Source organism: Lonchura striata, chromosome 2 (genome assembly GCF_050655825.1).
Source record: "Lonchura striata isolate lonStrDom1 chromosome 2, ASM5065582v1, whole genome shotgun sequence".
In the NCBI taxonomy this organism is placed as follows: Eukaryota; Metazoa; Chordata; class Aves; order Passeriformes; family Estrildidae; genus Lonchura; species Lonchura striata.
The window spans coordinates 20,603,437-20,611,591 of record NC_140704.1 but is presented as its reverse complement, the minus strand read 5'-3'; positions in this window follow the sequence as shown (position 1 = coordinate 20,611,591).

Genomic DNA, 8,155 nt, shown 5'->3' with positions numbered 1-8,155 from the left:
AAGAAGGTCTTGACATCTCAGAATTAAACTACATTAAAACACTGGCAGGAGGTGTTAATTCTTTTAACATGTAGAACCATGCAAATTGCAGGCACACAGTGTGCCCAGAACTGAAAACCAAGAGTAGATATATAAATCATGCCTCTCATCAGCGAAGCATGTCTCATGTGTCTTCTCAACAGCAAAGGCAAAACAGCAAGTTTGTTCCAGTCACAAGCACAGCAGCCTTCCAGGAGTCAGTGACTCAGGAACAGTCTCCTTTTCAGTTCCCTAAACATACATCCTACATACTACACATGGCACATGGCTAAAGCCACTCAGCCTTCACCCAGTACACAGTCACACTGTTCTCTGCCGGCTTTTTGCCCTCTGCATAGTCTAACCCTGAATGCTTTACAGACCAGAGGGAGGTGATTGAGTTACCTCCAATTTAGAGCAGTCTAACAGCTCAAGGATTGCAGCAAGTGTTCAAATGAGCCAGGGGAGTGAAAAGAGAACAACAACCTGACATAATTTATAGGAGACATCATGACTGTTCCCTCTCTGTCAGCATCCTGCACAGATTAGAAGGAAGCATAACAAAAGAGAACCATGTTTAAACATTGAATGCCTTCAGAAAGATATTCTGAAGTATAATGCTCACTTCAGACAGAAGCTGAAGTCATGGTATCTCTCCCACAATTATTTGCAGCTAAGAGTTAGAGCTAATGATCAAGGAAGTTTACTACAGACTTGTCATAAGTTCAAGGAACTCTCCTATCTGAAACCAACACAGTCCACTGACTTCATATTCAGTAGGCAAGGGTGTAATTAGTTTTTAAGTAACTATACAGGTGGAAACAAAAAAACAAGTAAACAAATGACACAGACCCATTCACACATAATAGACATTTTTTGGAGGCAAGAACATACATAAAAGATACTAGTATAGAATATTTTGTCTTCATCCTGCAATTTTTGGGAGGTTAAAGTTATTCCTAAAGATTGAAGCCATTGCACCAATTTAGGAATATCACAATGAAGTGTTCTTCCAGTTGCAGACTACTGCTGACCTGTAAAATAGCAGGACCCTGAGACAACTGTGAAAATCACCAAGACCATAGACTCATTTTTACACAGCAAAGAAATTGTGGGAAAATAATAATCTAAAAAGTAGCTTATATTTGGTTTTAAAGCAAAATAAAAATATCATGGCAATACTGCCTAATATGGCTCTTAAGACAATCTTTCCATTTAAAAGGATTGCAAAATGGAAATACTATGCCCTCTTTTTTCCTTTTTTCCAACTCAAGTTGCACATAACAATGACATATTTCTATCACCAGTAACTAATGTAGATTGATTTTAAAAATCCAAAAACTTCTGTAGCAAGTATGAACACAGTGATGTTAATAGACAGCAGTGGACACTGCCTATGGATCAAACAGAGCTGAACATGCAGGTGTGGTATTTCAGCTACTCTTTCCATTTAAGCTACTCTTTCCATTTCCATTTAGTTTGTGCCTCTGCTTTCTTTCTGTCAACCCTGAGCTATGATCATCTTTTTAAAGATCCAATACCAGCATATTTAGCATGTGGGCATTGTTCTCTACATTTCCAACACCTTTTCAAGCATTCTATTATTGTAGTAAGAACAGAGAACAAAATAAATAAATACTAAATCTTCAAATTATTTAAAGAAACATTTCTCAAGCATGTGAAAATGTTCAATGTTAAATGAGAATGTTATACCTCATGAAATCTAAAGACATTTTCTATTTAAGAACCTTTAGAGGAATTGTTTTCAGGTTTTTTTCTAGAGACAAAACTCTTTCATTAAGAGTTGGCTGGATATAATACAGAGATTGGAAAGTTAAATTAATTGAGCCCTGGTCAGAGATGATCACTGTAAAGACTCCTTCTGGCAAGAATTCAATTTTTTTTTATTCTCAGTAATATCACCTCACTTTGAATGAAAACAGAAGTAATGTTAAATACTTGCTTTCTGTTGGCAGCAAGCATTGGCTGCAACCTCCCCAATACTGTATCTGTTTTGTCACTAAATGAATCTCAACCTTAATGGTCTCCCCAGACTTAATTTAGAGAATAAAATGTAACTCACTTTTAATGTAATGTCTTTGGTAACAAAATTTGTTTCCTTTCTTCATGAGTTGAAGATATATATTATACTGTTCAGATTCATACATGATAAATTAAAAGGCATGGAAATGTTACTACACATCCAGGATTTGGGATTCTCTTCTGAGCACAGGAGGCTGCTTGGTGTGTGGGACAGTACAGCCATTTGAGTCTTTTCTTGCTTGTCATTTGCAATTTGTTCTATCAAATCTGGAACAGCCACTTAAGGGCAGGCAAAATGCCATCTTATAAATGTGGTATGAGCACAAACCACCAAGAGATTATACATGAAAATCAAAGTTGTTCAGTGATGGCAGCATTTCAAGCTAGGAATGTCCAAGCAGCTGTGAGTGATGACCTACCCTGACTATTTTTAATAGGATGTCTCATTGGGCCTACATTAATTTCAGAAATTAAAGACATTTATGTTGATATGTGAGGGAGTTTCTACAACTCTGCTGAATTCAAATCAGTATAATGCAATAGTGGTGTACCACTGGAGATTTTCAGGTGTACTGGAGCATTCTGCAGGGAGCAGTGTTGGGCACCCTGCAAAGCTGGGAGGAAGTGTGCCACCATGGAACAGATAATGCACCACATCCAAGACAGTACTAACAGGAAGGCTACAGCTCACTCTTTCCCTGGTAAATCCAGAACTACACAGAACAGAATGCACGAATATCTACGTCCCATCACACTCCTGTTGAGATCAGTGGATATTCTTCCACCAGCTTCCATAGAAATCTGAATTGGCTTAACCTTGGTAAAGGGCCAGGACACGTAAATCCTGTCCTGTAAATTTAAATCAGAAGACCATTTCTGTGACTTCCAGATTAGGAGATCTACATCTCCATCATAATACATATGACTAACAGGATTTAAGCTTTATATGCAGTTAAGCTTCTTGGGGTTACAACCACTTGATTCCTAATTCAAAAGAAGTAGGTGTGAATGCTCACAAACTGCTTTCTCATACTGTCATGGCAACGAAATCCTCATAGCTGGAATGTCATTGTTAGTCACATAGCAAATGACAGACAGAGGATGTTCTCTGTCTCCACCCCTCTCAAAGGTTAATACCAAAAAAAGTCCTGTTCCAAAACACTGACACATCTACTACTGGAGTATCTATTTCAGGATCATTGTAGTGCATTTTTTTCATACATATTGGCATTCTCCTGAATGCCCTGTGTTTTCTGCTCTTCTTTGATTAACCAATATTACTACTACTCAAACCTAGCTGGTTTTTATGGAATATATTTTAAGAAACATGAAAAGGCTGTCTAGATAAGAATAAATAGGGGTTCTTAAGAAAAATTTGTTACAGGGGACCTCAAGATTAATTTGTGAAATAATCCTAAATAAAAAAGTATATTATTTGTAAACATACTACTCTGGTGTAATATGCTGAATGTTTATATGAACTGACTTCTACACGCTAAAAAAAGTTTAAAAAATCAACTAGAACAAAGTTTAAAATATGTCTTTTAATTGATGATTAATTTCTACAGTATTAACAGTCACTAAAACAAATATCTGAATCTATAGATCAAAAAAATATTGTAAGTTTTGAAAATAAATAAGTTATTAGACGTATCATATTGTGTTGCTTTCCTGTCCGTGTAAACTTCTAATGATAATCCATATTAGAAGAAATAACAATAATAAGCAGTTGCAGTGCATTTACATTATTAAGAAACTTCAAGTACAATTCTATACATACACATTCTATACACTTAGATAAATTTTCTGCACTTACACTTTTACAAATCCATAAACTGAAAAGGACATTCAAATACATTCAAGACCGAACAGAGAGGCAGGAGAGTATGAATAAAAGGACAACATGTTTCAGGTGGTACAACATGACACAGAAAGTGCTGTACATCACCAGCCACTACCAGCTGCAGGCGTCAAATTGACAGCAACGTCCTAGAGAGGGCTGGAGTCACCCAACATCCAGTTCTCCACACTTCTCTCGGGACAGCTCTCACTTGTCAGATTTGCTTTTCTGACCTGAATTCTCTCCATCTGGGAAGCCAAAGGGACGAATCAGCTGGGGACATCTGCAGAGCCAGCAGTCCTGAAGGCGCTGAGACCCCAGAACGGCAGCGGTGGCACAGCGGGGACACCGACCTGAGAGTGCCACCCACTGTGGAGCTGTGCCCTCCTGGCAGCAAGCTCATGGAGCTGCCCTTGGCAAACTGAAACCTGCCACTTCAGCCTGGCAAAGCATTGCAGGCAGGAACAGGAGTGCAACTCACTTGAGAAAAAGAACACAGAGCTCTGCAGAAAAATGGGGAGCTTGTTTTTTAAACAGCCGTTGTAACAAACACAGAATGAAACATTTTAATGAGATACAGTTAATCATCTAGAAAAACTGCAGGTTCAGCATGAATTTAAATTGTAAACTCGTAATAAATAATACAGTAAGTCTCAGCACATTTTAAAATATACATTATTAAATAAACTTTGATTTTCCAGAAAAGCTTTCACCTTTTTTCTTAAAAAAAACACTTAAAAAATCTTTTATGAAATGCAGCCAGTTTGCCTGCCTGAAAATTTTGATTTATGAAGCCCTACTGCCTAGTGCAGAACATTTATTTGTATTAACTTTCCTTTCTTTTTTCTTTCTAAGGCAGATTAAGCAAGAGCTCGATTCAAAAACTGTTAGTATAATTTAAACTAATTTAAAATGATAAATTATTATAACAATTGTGAATTGGTTTCATTCTGGTTTATTTAGTAACCATATACATATCCAAATACCCTCTGAAGTAAGCTACAGTGAAGACTGAGAGTACCACAATCAAAGCAGTAGCTAGACCTAGATTTAAAATGCACATATTGCAATCTGGTCACAGAAAAGGTCTCCGTGCATCTCCCTGTTAACTAGACTTGCAATCTATCCCTGAACATGAACCAGGCTAAATGCTATGTTCAATGGGAATGAGAAACAGCACCCTGCACCATTTCTCCAAGGCAGTTTAAGTTGAACTGCACTGTTGAGACTGGTGTGCCATGCCCATCCTGGCAGACCTGTATATCTCAAGGCTAATAGACAGCAAACCACAGCTGAGTGGAGAGGGAAAGCCCTCTCCATAACACACCCTTTGTGCACAGAGATACTCCTGCCTGATCCCCTGAGCTCCCTCAGCAGGTGGCAATGACAGCTCATTGAGCTTCTTCTCCCCTCACATCCTGCAGGGTGGGAGAAATTACATCTCTCAACTACTGCTCACCACGGCCTCAGTGACCCTGGCCAGATAACGCAGAAGATGCAATACCTCAGCACCACATTCCTTGCTGTTGCCCATGCCCTGAAGCTGGGATCTGACCTCCAAACATTCTGGGCTGAGCTGTGAAACAACCCAAAACAGCTTTTCACAGTATGTGAGTGCTGGGAAGAACCTCAAGAAATCCAACTGCTTTCAGGTAGAGTTTATACAAAAGATAGTTTCTGTTTCTACCAACAGCAGGAAAAGTGACCTGATTAAAAGGAATCTCCCTATTTCTATATACTGCTAGTCAAAAAGTTCCATAAAGTCATGCTTTATATGAATTCATTTCAGAAGGCCTATATAGAACAAGTAAGAAAATATCTTTATAAGGACAATTTGTAAAAGACTACATGAAAACATTAGAGATACTGATGTTTTAATACATTCCTCATCTTACAAAAGCAGGAGGGTTTAAATGCTTTAGAAAACTAGGAATACTGCAGAGAGGAAGACAAAAAAGACAGATGTAAAAAGAAGTTGGAAAGAGAGCACCATATGAAAATCATACTTAAGTTTTAACGTCCATTTGGCAGGTTAATTAAATGTTTCAAGATGGTATGTTGAAATTTAAATAAGCTACCTAGGATAAAATCCCAGCTCATCTGAAGTCAATAGCAAGAAGATTTTACCTGCAATTCTCATTACATTGCAGAAGATATGTTAACAGAATAGCAACCAGACAAGAGGAAAAGGCCTCAAGCTGTATCAGGGGAGGTTCAGGTTGGACATCAGGAAGAATTTCTCGATGGAAAGGCTAGTCAGGCATTGGAACTGGCTCCCCAGGGAGGTGGTGGAGTCACCATCCCTGGAAGCATTCAAGAAGCAGCTGGACATGGCACTTAGTGCTATAGTCTAGTTGATGTGGTGGTGTTCAGTCAAAGGTTGGACTTGGTGACCTTGAAGGTCTTTTCCAACCTTACTGCTTCTGTGAAAAGGAGGCTTCAGTGAAAGGTTTCAGTCAAAAAACAGGAGTAAGAAAAGAACATGTTGCTTATTTTAGGTAAATGCCATGCAAACTAATCTACATGGCAATCTCTCTGGTCAATGAAACATTGAATGTGATACTGTAAGCAATTTTTAGCTTTACTTTTATTAATGCATTATTTAGCGAGACTATTTTGTAGCTGTAAATCCAGTTTGAAATTGTATCATTACCTTGTATATTGTTCCTTTAAGGAAGTGCAACCCAAGATTGTAGCAAAGAGTTGTGTTTTTTGGTTTTTTTTTTTCATTTCATATGTACAAAAGGATATAAAAATAGGTCCTTGATTAAGATATGATAATATCATTAAGGCACAATGCAAACAAATATAATACAGTTTGTTTTATGGTGCAAGTATGCCCTTTAGAAAGAATACTATCTACAGGATACACTCATCAAGGATTTCAAAATCACATCATTAAGTATCCAATGCATTTTCAATTAATTGATAGCTATGGTCTTCAGTGAGCTGCCCTGACAGTAAAAAGAGACACAGAACTTAATCTAATCTTAGTTTTTCATATTTCATCACACTATTCTGTTTGCTAATGGAGATATATTTCCCCAAACTGCCAATATGTTCCTCATAGTTTATAAAACAGTACTGAAAGAATGTTGCACACATACAACTGATAGTCTGAACATATGTAACACAACCATTTTGTGATTCAGTGTTGTAAATGTAATTTATATTTTAAACTTTTAATAATTTTAGCTGCATATAAAACAGAAGAAGTAAGTTAAATTAGAGCACCTTGTGTGAAATTTAAGGAATATAAAGATTACACCTTTTAAAATTTAAAGAAGTACAACTCTTCTGTCTCAAGTCCACTGTGCACCTGTCACATAAAAGGAAACTCATTTACGTAATGAAGACATACATAAATATGACAATCCAAGGCACAACATGGAATTTAAAAGTTAGGGATATAGCAAATCCTTGCTTTTTTTATTAAATTACTTGATACACCTTATTCTGGCATATCTGCACATTTCAAAAAAGCTATATCATTCAAGCTAAAAATGGAAACTGCCTATTCAAATATGTAGTTCAATCTCTTGCCAGCTTTAACTGAAACCCTTCCAAGACACTGCATGCATCGATAAGCACTACTGTGTCATTCTGTAATTGACCTAATCAATAGGATCTTTCTTCTGATATTCATCGGCTCTTTACCTTGTTCCAAATTCATCATAGCTACCTCCATACTTAGAAAAGCTTTTCCATGTATTTATCATAGATTACACATATTAGCAACTCAATCTTTCCGACTTCTTTCTCACTTCAACAAGTTTTGTTACTGTTCTCTGAGCTTTCAGATTATCCAATGCTTCATCCCTGAGGCAGCCAAAATATAAGACTGTACTACAGAAATTACCTCAGCAACCACAAGTATTCTGATTTACAGCTGCCTGATGCAGCTCTCCCACATATGTATACACTTCTTTTGACATCAGTGAAGCCAGAAACAAGACAGGTTTGTTGCCTACATTTTCAAAGCTTTGTACCACATTACTACATTTCAATTTTCTTTCTCTCACTAAGTATCCAAGTTTCCTCAAATGCATCACCTTTTCTCTGAATCTGCTAGGCTCTTAGATAAAAATCTCATTTGTTGGACCTGTCCCACTCAAGAATCATATAGTGTAATATCATCTGTAACTTCTATCAATATAGTGTACATCCTTCCTGCAGATTATTGAAGACAAGAAATAGAATTAGGTCAACACAGTATAAACAATTAATGGGGAGGGAGCAATTATAATTGCCCAA